At 39.7% G+C, this 14870-nt stretch overlaps 1 protein-coding gene across 6 annotated transcripts in view; it reads right to left on the bottom strand.

Moving 5' to 3' along the window:
- RGS6 (regulator of G protein signaling 6) overlaps window positions 1–14870 on the bottom strand; it is a 565374-nt gene that overhangs the window by 509785 nt on the left and 40719 nt on the right. The window lies entirely within an intron of this gene.

Raw genomic sequence — 14870 nt, 5'->3', positions numbered from 1 at the left:
TAAAGCTATCAGCTGATTTCTTGGCAGAAATCTTGCAGGCTCAGAAAGAACAGGATAATATATTCAAAGTGCTAGAAGAAAAAACTGCCAACCCAGAATACTTTACCCATCAAAGATGCCCTTTGAAAATGAAGGTTAATAGAGAACTTCCCAGACAAACAAAAGCTGAGGAGTTTATCACCACTAAACATACCTTACAAGAAACACTAAAGAGAGTCCTCAAGTAGAAATGAAAGGATATTAATAGCATAAAAAATCTGAAAGTATATAATTCACTGGTAAAAGTAGGTATATAATCAAATTCAGAAAACCCTAATACTGTAAAGGTAGTGTTTAAATCACTTAACTCTGGTATAAAGGAAAAAAAACTTTTAAGAAAAAATGACTTAAAATAACTATAGGTACAGGGTACCTGGCTGGCTCAGTCAGTAGAGCACACAACTCTTGATCTCAGGGTGGTAAGTTCGAGCCCCACGTTGGGCATAGAGATTACTTAAGAAAATAAAAAATCTTAAAAAAAAACAACTATAGGTACAATAATTTTTTAATGGATACATGATATAAAAAGATGTAAGTTGTGCTATCAAAAACATAAAAGGGGGAGGGGCACCTGGGTGGCTCAGTCAGTTAAGAGTCTGACTTCAGCTCAGGTCATGATCTCATCATTCATGAGTTTGAGCCCCACATCAGGCTCTGTGCTGACAGTTCAGAGCCTGGAGTCTGCTCCGGATTCTGTGTCTCCCTCTCTCTCTGTTCCTCTCCTGCTCATGCTCTCGCTCTCTCTCTTTCTCTCTCTCTCTCTCTCTCAAAAATAAATAAACATTAAAATTAAAAAAAAAAAACATAAAAGGGGGAAGTAAAAGGTAAGGTTTTTGTATGCAAAGTTATCATCCTCAAATAGACTGTTATATTTTACATAAGTCTCATAATAACCTCAAGTCAAAAAACTATACTACATATACAAAAAAGAAAGAGAAACAAACTTAAGCATACACTATAGAAAATCAAATCACAAAAGAAGATAGCAAGAGAGGAAGAATGAAACAAAGGAACTACAAAATAGCCAAAACACGATTACAAGATGGTAACAGTAAGTCCTTATCTATCAATAGTTACATTGAGTGTAAATGAATTAAATTCTCTAATCAAAAGTCATAGAGTAGCTGAATGGATTAACAACAACAACAACAACAAAAGCCCAATTATATCCTGCCTACCAGAGACTCACTTCAACTTTAAGAACATATATTGTTGAAAGTGAAGGGATGGGAACAAATATTCCATGCAAATGGAAAACAAAAGGGAGCAGGGGTAACTGTACTTACACCAGACCAAATAGACTTCAAGTCAAAAACCATAACAAAAGAAAGTTATTATATAATGATAAAGGGGTTAATTCATCAAGAAGATATAACAGTTGTAATATATATGCACCCAACAATGAACACATGAATATATTAAGCAAATACTAACAGATCTGAAAGAAGTAATAGACAACAATATGAAAATACCAAGGGACTTCATACTCCACTTTCAACAATAAATAGATCACCCAGACAGAACTCAATAAGGAAACACTGAACTTAAAGTTTACTTTAGACAAAACAGACCTATATCTAATAGATATAAAGAACATTCCATCCAAGAGCAGCAGAATACGCATTCTTCTCAACTGCACACAGAACTTTCTCTAGGACAGATCATATACTAGTATACAACCAAGGCTTTAAAAAATTTAGTAAGATTAAAATGAAATCAATTATCTATTCCAACCACAATGGTATGAAACTAGAAATCAATAACAGGAGGAAAGCTGGAAAATTCATAAATGTAAAAATTAACGCACTTCTGAATGGCCAATGGATCATTAAAGAAATAAAAGGAAATCCAAAAATATCTTGAAGCACCCAAAAATGGAAACAACATATCAAAACCTATAGCTTGCAGCAAAAGCAGTTTTAAGAGGAAAGTTTATAGCAATAAACCTACATTAAAAGAAACAAGAAAGATTTTAAACAATCTAATTTTACACCTCAAGGAAATAAAAAAAAGAAGAACTAATCCCAAAATGAGCACAAGGAAGGAATAAAGATTAGAGTGGAGGTAAATGAAACAGAGACTAGAAAAATAATAGAAAAGGTAAACAAAATTAGAAGCTGATTTGTTGAAAAAATAAAATTGACAAAGCTTTAGCAAGACTAAGAAGAAAGAACTCAAGCAAATAATATCAGAAATGAAAGAAGGGAAATAATAACAGATACCACAGAAATAAAAAGATCATAAAAGACTACTATGAATAATTATACACCAACAAGTTGGATAACCTAGAAGTAATGGATAAATTCACAAACACGTACAACATACCAAGACTGAATCATAAAGAAATAGAAAATCTGAAGAGACCAAAAAATGAGTCATGAGATTAAATCATTAATCAAAAATCTCACAACAGGAGTGCTTGGGTAGCTCAGTCAGTTTGGTGTCCAACTCCTGATTTTGGCTCAAGTCCTGGTCTCATGGTCATGGGTTTGAGCCCCATGTTGGGCTCCATGATGAGCATGGAGCTGCTTGGGATTCTCTCTCTCCCTCTCTCTCTGCCCCTCCCCACCTCAAAATAAATAAATAAACTTTTTTTTTTTAAGCTCACGACAAAGAAAATCACAGGACCACTGGTTTCACTGGTGGATTCAAACAAACATTTAAAGAATTAACACCAATCCTTCTCAAACTCTTTCAAAAAATTGAGGAAGAAGGGACACTCCCAAACTCATTTCAGAGGCCAGAATTATCCTGATATCAAAGGTACACAACGCTACTGCAAGAAAAGAAAAACTGCAAGCCAATAACCCTTTTGAGTATAGATGCAAAAATCCTTAACAAAACACTAGCAAACCAAATCCAACAGCACATTAAAAGTATCACATACCATGATAAAGTGCGACTTATCCCTGGGATGCAAGGAAGTTCAGTGTATGCAAATCAATACATATGATACAACACACTAATGAAATGAAGGACAAAATCATATGATCATTTCTATAGCTGCAGAGTAAAACACTTGACAAAATTCAACATCCATTCATTATAAAAACTCACAACAAATTAGGTATAAAAGGAATGTACCTCAACCTAAGAAAAGTCATATATAACAAGACCACAGCTGACATATTCAACAGTGAAAAGCTGAAAGCGTTCCTTCTAGAATCAGAAACAAGACAATGCCCACTCTCCACCACTTCTATTCAACATAATACTGGTGGCACTAGCCTAAATAATTAGGCAAAGGAAAAAAGAGAAAGAAAGAAAGAAAGAAAGAAAGAAAGAAAGAAAGAAAGAAAGAAAGAAAGAAAGAAAGAAAGAAAGAAAAGAAAAGAAAAGGAGAAAGACAGACATATTAGAAAGGTGGAAGTAAGGGGCATCTGGGTGGCTCAATCAGTCAAGTGTCTGACTTTGGCTCAGGTCATGACCTCATGGTTCGTGGGTTCAAGCCCCGTGTCAGATTCTGTGCTGACAGCTTGGAGCCTGCTTCGAATTCTGTCTCTCTCTCTCTCTCTCTCTCTCTCTCTCGCTCTCACTCTCGCTCTCTCTGCCCCTCCCCTGCTCATGCTCTGTCTTCCTCTCTCTCAAATATGGATAATAAAACATTAAAAAAAATTTTTTTAAAGATAGAAGTAAAATCGCCTCTGTTTGCAAATGACATAATCCTAATGTGTGTGTGTGTGTGTGTGTGTGTGTGTGTGTGTGTGTGTGTATAAAACAAACAAACCTCTAGACTCAACCAAAAAAAAACTTAGCATAAATGAATTTGGTAAAGTTGCAGAATACAAAATCAACATACAAAAATCAGTTGCATTTCTATACACTAAAAATGAACTTTTTGAAAGAGAGATAAAGAAAAAACTTCCATTTACAATAGAATGAATGAAGGAAGGAATACATTTAACCAAGAACATGAAAGACCTATACACTGAATACTATAAGACACTGATGAAAGAAACTGAAAAAGACACAAATAAGTGGAAAGATATCACATGTTTATGGATTGAAAGAATTAATATTATTAAAATATCCATACTACCCAAAGTAATGTACAAAGTCAACACAATCCCTATCAAAAGTCCAATGGCATTTTTCATAGAGATAGAAAAAAATCTCAAAATTCATATGGAATCACAAAAGATTCAGAATATTCAAAGTAATTTTAAGAAAAAAGAATAAAGCTGGCGGCAGCACAACTCCTGATTTCAAACTAAATCACAAATCTATAGTAATCAAAACAGTATGATACTGGGCTAAAAACAGACACAGAAACCAATAGAACAGAATAGAGAACCCAGAAATAAATCCACAGATATATGGTCAAGTAATCTTTGATAAGAAACACAAGAACACACAATGGAGAAAGCATAGTTTCTTCAATAAACAGTGTTAGAAACACTGTAATCCACATCCAAAGAATGAGATGGGAGCCCTATCTTACACCTCTCACAAAAATTAACTGGAAATGGATTAAAGACCTAAATGTAGCAATCCCTATCAAAAATAGCACCAGCAGTCTTCAAAGAGCTAGAACGAACAATCCTAAAATGGGTATGGAACCAGAAAAGACCCCAAATAGCCTAAGCAATCTTGAAAAAGAAAACCAAGGCTGGAGGCATCACAATTCCAGACTTCAAGATATATTACAAAGCTGTAATCATCAAGACAATAAGGTACTGGCACAAAAACAGACACTTAGATCAATGAAACAGAATAGAGAACCCAGAAATGGACCCACAAATGTATGGCCAACTAATCTTTGACAAAGCAGGAAAGAATATCCAATGGAATGAAGACAGTCTCTTCAGCAAGTGGTGCTGGGAAAACTGGACAGCGACATGCAGGAGAATGAACCTGGACCACTTTCTGACACCATACACAAAAATAAACTCAAAATGGATGAAAGACCTCAATGTAACACAGGAAACCATCAAAATCCTAGAGGAGGAAGCAGGCAAAAACCTCTTTGACCTCAGCCGCAGCAACTTCTTACTCAACACGTCTCCGGAGGCAAGGGAAACGAAAGCAAAAATGAACTGTTGGGACCTCATCAAGACAAAAAGTTTCTGCACAGTAAAGGAAACAATTAGCAAAACTAAAAGGCAATAGAATGGGAGAAGATATTTGCAAATGACATATCAGACAAAGGGTTAGTATCCAAAGTCTGTAAAGAACTTATCAAACTGAACATCCAAAAAACAAAACTCAACACCCAAATAATCCAGTGAAGAAATGGACAAAAGATAGGAATAGACACTTTTCCAAAAAAGACATCCAGATGGCTAACATGAAAAAATGCTCAACATCACTCATCATCAGGGAAATACAAATCAAAACCATAATGAGATACTACTTCACACCTGTCAGAATGGCTAAATTAACAACTCAGGCAACAACAGATGTTGGCGAGGATGCGGAGAAAGAGGATCTCTTTTGCATTGTTGGTGGCAATGCAAGCTGGTGCAGCCACTCTGGAAAACAGTACGGAGGTTCCTCAAAAAATTAAAAATAGAACTACCATACAATCCAGCAATTGCACTACTAGGTATTTATCCAAAGAATACAGGTGTGCTGTTTCAAAGGGGCACATGCACCCCAATGTTTATAGCAGCACTATGTACAGCAGCCAAAGTATGGAAAGAGCCCAAATGTCCATCAACTGATGAATGGATAAAGATGTGGTATAGGGGCGCCTGGGTGGCTCAGTCGGTTGAGCGTCCGACTTCGGCTCAGGTCACGATCTCGCAGCTCGTGAGAGCCCCGCGACGGGCTCTGTGCTGATGGCTTGGAGCCTGGAGCCTGCTTCAGATTCTGTGTCTCCCTCTCTCTCTGCCCCAACCCACTCGCATTCTGTCTCTGTCTCTTTCAAAAATAAACATTAAAAAAAAAAGAAGACATGGTGTATATATATACAATGGAATATTACTTGGCAATCAAAAAGATTTAAATCTTGGAGCACCTGGATGGCTCAGTCGGTTAAGCGTCCGACTTCAGCTCAGGTCATGATCTCGCAGTTTGTGGGTTCGAGCCCCGCATCAGGCTCTGTGCTGACATCTTGGAGCCTGGAGCCTGCTTCAGATTCTGTGTCTCCCTCTCTCTGCTCCTCCCCTGCTCGCACTCTCTCACTCTCTCAAAAATAAACATTAAAAAAAATTTTTTAAAGGAATGAAATCTTGCCGTTTGCAACAATGTGGATGGAACTAGAGTGTATTATGCTAAGTGAAGTTAGTCAGTCAGAGAAAGACAAATATGTCTTCACTCATATGTGGAATTTAAGATACAAAGCAGGTGAACATTAGGAAAGGGAAGCAAAACTAAGATAAAAACAGGGAGGGAGGACAAAACATAAGAGACTCAAATACAGAGAAAAAACTGAGGGGTTTGGGATGGAGGGATGGGCTAAATGGGCTATGAGCATTGAGGAGGGCACTTGTTGGGATGAGTACTGGGTGTTATAGGTAGGGGATGAATCACTGGATTCTACGCCTGAAATCATTATTACACTATACACTAACTAACTTGAATGTGAATTAAAATTAAACAAATAAATACTTAAATGTAAAATGTGAAACCGTAAAACTCCTAAAAGAAAACATAGGCTAAAAGCTCTTTAAGGTTGGTCTGGACAATGATTTTTTGACGTGACACCAAAAGCACAATCAACAAAATAAAAAATTAACAAGTGGGACTACAACAAGCCAAAAACCTTCTGCACAGCAAGGGAAACAATCAACAAAATGAAAAGGCAACCTACAGAATAGGATGACTCATTCATAAACTATATCTCATAAGGGGTTATATCTAAAATTTATAAGGGACTCATACAACTCAGTAGCAAAAATAATGACAATCCAACCTAAAAATAGGCAAAGGACCTAAGTAAACATTTTTCCAAAGAAGACATTCAAATGGCCAAAAGGTACATGAAAAGATTCTCAACATCACTAATCATGCAAATCAAAACCAGAATAAGATGTCACCTCACACCTGTTAGAATGGCTATTAACAAAAGAAATAACAAGAGTTAGTGAGGATGTGGGAAAAAGAGAATCCTTTCATTTGTGAAGGAAATGAAATCAGTATCTCAAAGACTTCCTTTCACTTCCAGAGATACATCAGTATCTCTGCACTTCCTCGTTCACTGCAACACTATTTACAATATCCAAGACACAAAAGCAATCTAAGTGTCAATTGATGGAGGAATAAAGTGACACACACACACACGCACACACACACACACACACACACAAATTTTGTCAATTATACTTCAATAAAGTCGGAAGGAAAAAAATGGTTCTTCTTTTCTAGTGCCTAGGGAGTCTTACAACTCTGCTTTTCCCCATCAGATGTCCTCTTCCAATTCGACGGTCCTCAAGAGAAACCTGAGATAGACTGTATTGGAGCAGCTACCCTTTGGGCTCTTTGAATCTAATTAAGCATCCTAACTCTGATCTTTACAAGAGCATGGGTTCTGAATCCTGGGTCAGATTCATGGCCCATTGATCCTAGGGTTATTAGAGTCTAGCAGTGCTGTCTCCACCTTTGACAATCAAGATTATCCGCCACACATGTGCACACAAGTAAGCACATACCCCAACATCTTTCTGTAATAAGCCTGTAAGTCTCTGACGGTAGAGCATCAGGGTCAAAGTCAAGCTCACTCCTACTTAGCAGCTCTAAAGTCCGGGGTAAGCCACCTAGGTTTTTGGTCTGTTTCTTCATGTATAAAACAGGGATAATAACAATATCTATGACTTAGCATTATAGTGAAGATCAAATTAAATAATAGAAAGCATTTAGCGTTGTGGCTGGAATATAGTAAGTGATCAGGAGACAGTAACTATCTACTATTAACTACTACTATGATATTAAGTATCTATAGTTAATTTCACTATTTTTATTACTATTATTATTATACAATTATTGTTCTACCACCCATTAATTCATCTAGACTCTCCATGAATACACTGGATAACAAATTCCATCCAAAAACCACTCCCTAAAAAATATTTTGTAAAGGTATATGCTGTCCATGGCAGCTAAGATGTGTTGCCATGACCACGGCAAAGCAGTTCCAATTAAAGAACTCAAATCCTAGTGACTTAAGAAGATGTGAACTAAAGGGACAAGTTCCTCAGCAGGAATAAGTTCTGTCTTACCTTACAGGGTTTTTTTGTTGTTTTTGTTTGTTTGTTTAATTTCAGAAGTCTAGTGCTTTATGTTAAAGCCAAATACTTTTTCTGCTTAACTCTCTTTAATTGTAAAGACAATAGCTTTTTCAAGTAAATGGACCATTTTCATAACAAGCCATGTAACATCAACTAAAACACCAGAGGAATTCCTTACATGAAAGGCTCCAATAAATCAATAGAAAAAGACAACTGCTCTAATAGAATAATGAGGAAAGGACATGAATGAGAAATTCACCTAATAAGAAACATAAATGAGAAATATGCACAAGGGAAATGTTCATCCGTATTTATAATTTTTAATATGATATAAAACAATGAAGTATTCTTGCTAAGGTTTTAAAAAGTCCCTGATACAGGTAGGCGTGTTAGGCACACAGTGCTGTTATATACCCCCAAGAAATAGGATCTGGCCACGCATATCAACCTGGAAACACAGATCAAAAGCCTTAAGATGCACTTGTTATTCTAATTCTAGGGATTTATCCCAAGGAAATAATCACCAATGTGTATAAAAATATAAGGAGTACTTAAAAGCATGGCTTCTAAATCTCAAAACAAATTAAGTTTTGCCTTTTCTACTTAACAGCCATCTAACCTTAGGCAAATTACCTACCTGTTTTTTATCTGAGTTTCCTCGTCTGTTAAATAGAAAGAATAATACCTACATTTCACAGAGCTATGGGCGGGAAAAGTGAGAAAGGAAATAGAACAAGCCTTTCAATATGTGAAACACAGTATAAAGCCTCCCGCAATATTAGCTATTATTCTGATTGGTTAAGTAAATCATGACATACTGATAAAGTAGAATACTGTTGAGCCATTAAAAATGGTATTCTAGAGCAAGCATAAGCAAGCCATGGCCCAGCCATGAGTCAAACCTGGCCAACCGCCTGATTTGAAAATAAAGTTTTATTGGAACAAAGCAACACTCATTCATTTACATATCACAACACAACGGCAGAGTTAAGTAGTTTAAAAAGAAACAGCACGGGGCGCCTGGGTGGCTCAGTCGGTTAAGCGGCCGACTTTGGCTCAGGTCATGATCTCGCGGTCCATGAGTTCAAGCCCCGCATCGGGCTCTGTGCTGACAGCTCAGAGCCTGGAGCCTGTTTCGGATTCTGTGTCTCCCTCTCTCTGACCCTCCCCCGTTCATGCTCTGTCTTTCTCTGTCTCAAAAATAAATAAACGTTAAAAAAAAAAAAAAAAAAGAAACAGCACGCCCCACAAGGCCTCAAATATTTACTATCTGGCCCTTTACAAAGAAAGTTTGTTGACACCTGATCTAGAGAAATATCTGCCATCATGGGAACACGTTCTCAACCCAGTCAGTAAAAAGAAGTTTTCCAACAGCAAGTGCAAGTCTACATTTTTGTTGAAATATGTACATAGGAAAATAAAAAAGGATGGAACAAGGTATTTAAAAAAAATTTTTGTTAACGTTTATTTCGTTTTGAGAGAGAGTGAGTGAGAGGGAGAGCGAGAGCGGGGGAGGGGCAGAGAGAGGGAGACACAGGCCCCAGGCTCTGAGGTGTCAGCACAGAGCCCAATGTGGAGCTCGAACCCACGAACTGCGAGATCATGACCTGAGCCAAAGTCGGACACCCAACCAACTGAGCCACCCAGGTGTCCCTGGAACTAGGTAATGTGAAAAGTTAACTATAGCTCTGTGAGCAAGATAGGTTATACATTTTATTTCCTTCTTTGTGTTTGTCTATAATTTCTAACTTTGTCTATAGTAAACATGAATCATTTCTGCAATAAGAAAAAAAATTTAAAGACACTAGGAAGGAAAGAAGCTGTTTTAATTTTGACATAGAAAGAGGACAAGGAACTCATTGAATAGTAAAACAAGATGGAAAGATATTTTTAATTGGTGAGAGAAATATGGGTTTGTATTCTTGTCTTCATTTCTTCGCGTTCTTGTTCACAGATAGGAATATGAGAAGTTGGGGGTGAGGGAAGAAAGAAAGCAAGGAGGAAAATGTGACAGCAGAATTGTTACATGATGTGGACAGCAGCCAAGCTCAATAATTCCTAAGATAAATAAGTTTGCAAAGCTCGGAGAGACGCTACCAATCTTTGCACCAAAAATGGAGTTGCACGGTCTACCCAGTGCAAAGAGAAGTCGTGTGGTAGCAAATCTCATCCGGGAAAGGTAATGGGATATGTTTCAGGAATGCGTATCAAGAGGTCTGCCCACCAAACATTTATTTATTGCCTACCGGGTGCCGCGCATTTACAATATTGTAGGGAGGCAAACACAAAAGGTAACACATACAAAAATAAAAATATTTACGTGGCATAGAGGCATAGAGTTTTGTCAGAGAGAATCATGTTCGGTTTGTACTCAGACGCTCGCTGGATGAATGATGTGACACCAGCCACTGAATTCTAGCGGGAGCACGGTCTCAGGCAGGCCAACAGGAGTTACAGGCTACCTGTTGAGTCTGCAGTGAGGAGGACTCAAACAGAGACATCCTTTAAGCAGCTGGATATAGGCATGTGGAGGTTGGAGAGGGGAGAGCTTTTGCGGAATCCCCAAGTCAGCATACACAGAGCGCGAGGTTGCTCCCAGATGGCATGGAGAAGAGAAGGGGGCCAAGGAGTCACAGGGTGGGCAGAGGAGGCGACTCCAGGGCTGAAGACTGAGAAGGAGTGTGCGGGGATCGGGGCAAAACCAGGACAGAGTGCTTGTTGAATGTGCTGAAGAATGATCTCTGCTATTTAAAATTGGCTTAAAATGAGCTCTTTTAAGAACTTGTGCAGCTGTGAGGCACAGTTGTGATTAATGGTATATTCCTACGTCCCAAAGGACACAAACCTTCCGTGACAGTGCGTTTTCCCACAATTTTTAAGTCTTCTTGTGAGCAGAATGCATGCCTTATCCCTTTCCTGATTTGGAGCCACGTGGCAAAAGGAACACGAATGGAAATCCAGTTTGGGTTTGGTCTGGTTTGGCTTGGGGCTGAAACACAAGCCACGGATGCGTTAATGAGGAAGGGAAAGAGACTGTACTCGACACAGCAACAGTTTGAGAGTAAAGCCAAAAAATACCCGGGATGCAAAACTGGTCTTTGGAGGTCGGCCGGTGACCACCATTAGGATGAACCCAAGCTCCATATGCCTAAACTGTATGTAGCACGGTCCTCTGCCACGACTGGTTTAGATGCCATGGCTCGGTGGCTGGAGGCCTGGCCTCACGGAGAAGCTGTGGGAAGTAGTGTGTAGGACGCCAGACCCTGAGGTCAGAAGGTCTGGCTCAGCCACCAGAGGCTAGTTGACCCTACACCAGCCTCAGTTTCCTCATCTTACAAAGTTTAGATGAATAGTATCTCAGGACTTCCGCACACATGACACGAGGGATATGGACTGCGGCGAGCAACTATAGAATGGAAATTAAGATTTTCCCCCAAATTTATTGAGGTATAAGTGGCACATAAAATTGTACCTATACAAAGCGCACAAAGCGCACGTGATTTGATATACATATATGTTATGAAATACTTGTCACAACAAAGTTAATTAACACACCCATCACCTCACATAGTTACCTCTGTGTGTATGTGTGTGTGTGTGTGTGTGTGTGTGTGGTGAAAACACTTAAGAGGTACTTTTTTAGCAAATTTCAAGTAAAATATAGCGTTATTAACTATAGTCACCATGCTGTGCACTAGCTCTCCTTCAGGACTCATTCATCTTTTTTTTTTAATTTTTTTTTTCAACGTTTATTTATTTTTGGGACAGAGAGAGACAGAGCATGAACGGGGGAGGGGCAGAGAGAGAGGGAGACACAGAATCAGAAACAGGCTCCAGGCTCTGAGCCATCAGCCCAGAGCCTGACACGGGGCTCGAACTCACGGACCGCGAGATCGTGACCTGAGCTGAAGTCGGACGCTTAACCGATTGCGCCACCCAGGCGCCCCAGGACTCATTCATCTTATAACAGAAGGTTTGCACCCTTTGACCAACATCTCCCCGTTTCCTCCACCTCCAGCCCCCACCACCATCTACTCTCTGGTTCTATGCGTTCATTTTTATTTTGTTTAAACTCCATATATAAATGAAGCCATACAGTATTCGTCTTTCTCCATCAGGCTTATTTCACTCAGTGCAACGTCCTGCAGGTTCCGCCGTGTGATCACAAATGACAGGGTTTTCTTCTTTTTTTTTTTATGACTGAATCCTATTCCATTGTATCTACACACCAAATTTTCTTTCTCCATTCATCCACTGACAAACATTTAGGTTGTGTCCATAGCTTGGCTTCTGGGAATGCAAATCAAGGCCACCATGATAGGTCACCTCACGCTGTTAGAATGGCCATCATGAAAAAGACAGGAAATAACAAGTGTTGGTGAGGATGAGAAGAAAAGGGAATCCTTATTCACTCTTGGTCAGAATGTACGTTAGTACAGCCACTGAGGAAAACGGTATGGAGGTTCAGAAAACACCAGAACTACCGCACGATCCAGCAATCCCACGTCTGGGTATACTGCCAAAGGAAAGGAAATCAGTATCTCAAAACGATGTCTGCGCCCTGCCTGCTGCAGCATATTCGCAACAGTCAAGACATCGACACAACCTAAGTGATGGAAGTTAACGCCATCACTGAGTACTATAACTCAGTGATTACAGCAGTTTGCTTATGAGGTCGTGCTAGCCCTGCTATCAGAGGGAAAAAGACCAGAACTAAGCAGCTCCCCCAGTGGCTGGCCTGCTCCTTCTGGGTCTTGTGAAAAGAGCCTGGCCTACGAAGAAGTGGCCTCGGGCTCACAGCAGCCTTCAGGCACAGGCATACCCACTACGAGCCCCCTTCTTCATAGGGGAATGGCACCCGGTGGGAATGGCACCCAGTGATCCTGCAGAGGTGTTGTCGGTGTGAGCCGTCATGTGCCAAGGCACTGGCCCGATGCCTGGACAAAGTGGGTCTTGGAAAAATGAGAGCCATTTGGACATTGCATCTGAAACGTAGGTAGCTGGCACTTGTCCTACTGGGATATTTCAGAACACACAGCCCAACGCTTCCAGCAGCCCAATATGCCATTCTTCATTAAAAAAAAAAAAACCAACAACCAACCAAACAGAATCTCTTCAATAAAGTACTGGAATAAACTCTGTGGCCCCCTCAGCAAAGGAGAGATACTATTCCAGGAGTGAATGGCAGGATTTGTGTCTTATTTAGAGCATACGAATGTACCTGGTTTCCGGGTTATCGTGTATACCCGTTCTCCAGCCAGACTCCCCACGGGTTCCTAGAAATGAGTTTCCACTGGGCGGAATCACCGGGTCTTGGTTCCTATGGAAATATTGTCCCAACAAGGACATTTGCAGAGGCTTTTTCAGTCTCTTCCAAATCCCCAAAAGCAGAGGCTGCAAACTTCTCTATAAAAGGCCAGTTAGTAAATATTTTAGGCTTTGTCAGGCATATGGTCAATCTCTTGCCACAACCGCTCAACTCCTCTGTGGTAGCCACAGATACCTGATAAATGAATAGCACGGATGTGTTTCCATCAGTCTTGTGGTACAAACCCTGAAATCTGAATTTTACGTGATTTTCACACATCATGGAATATTGCTTCTTTTTAAATTTTTTCCCAACCATTTTAAAACGTAAAAACTACCCTTAGTCCAAGGGCTCTGCAAGAACTGACATGAGGATGGGTTAGGTCCAAGGGCAAGTTGTTCGCTATCCCCTGTCCTAAAATTGTAGCATGTCACTGGCCACAGGAGATCTTGCTTTCAACTACCGACCTCTCCTTCCCCAGAAGGCAGTGAAGTTAGTGATAGTAATCATTCCTTTTAGGAAGAAAAGCTCACTCCAATCCCTTGCTGACGGTTAGGCTTTATCATCTGTTCTCTTGACTAGCTCCTTGGAGGGGCTCATCTGCCTTGAATCATTTTAACGTCCAGGGTCGTGCTGTTGCTTGGTGGTTTTACAGGCAACATTATCACCTGTGCACCTTTTGTCTGCCATTATGTGTCATGACTCCTCACCAGAACATGAAAAATGGTGAAAAGAGAGGCCTCGGGAGAGTCAACAAGCAGACTGGCACATTCCTTTAGCCTTCAGGCTAAGGAGAGTGCATTTTGCCAGTGCTCTCCTACTGCTTGAAAAAAAAGAATGCAAGGTCATGGTCTCCTACTGTACTCTCCAGCCAGCCATGAAGACAGTGTTGATTAACTGCACTGCTCAGTACCACAATTTTTATATATTCTAAAATCTAAAATAACTGGAGATGAACAGTCCCATAAGAAAGAAAGCCACTCCGTAGGAGGCTCTAGTAAAGGAGGTTTTCCTTCATTTATTTAGAATGCATCTGTTTGGTCATTTCTCCTCAATACCCTAAGAAGAGCCTAATATAAGTACCCAGTAAGGAAGGAAGGAAGGTCTTTAAGACACCTCCCCTGCCCCCATCCTCGCTGCCAGCCACTGAAAGGTTCCTCTTTCCTGTCTTCAAAGGGACATTAGCAAATACAAACAGACATCTTAGATTTAATTTAGGTTGCTACATATCTACCATCCCAAACACTAGAAGGAAAACCAATCCTTCAGCACATCCTCTCTGTAGCTATGAAAAACAGATAAAATTCCAAAATTATTTTTCCTTCCCTTTTCTAAGTAGTAGGCAGAATACCTCC

The sequence above is a fragment of the Prionailurus bengalensis genome, chromosome B3 (genome assembly GCF_016509475.1).
Source record: "Prionailurus bengalensis isolate Pbe53 chromosome B3, Fcat_Pben_1.1_paternal_pri, whole genome shotgun sequence".
Taxonomy (NCBI): Eukaryota; Metazoa; Chordata; class Mammalia; order Carnivora; family Felidae; genus Prionailurus; species Prionailurus bengalensis.
The sequence above is the reverse complement of the archived record's forward strand: the minus strand, read 5'-3'. Positions and strand labels throughout refer to the sequence as shown.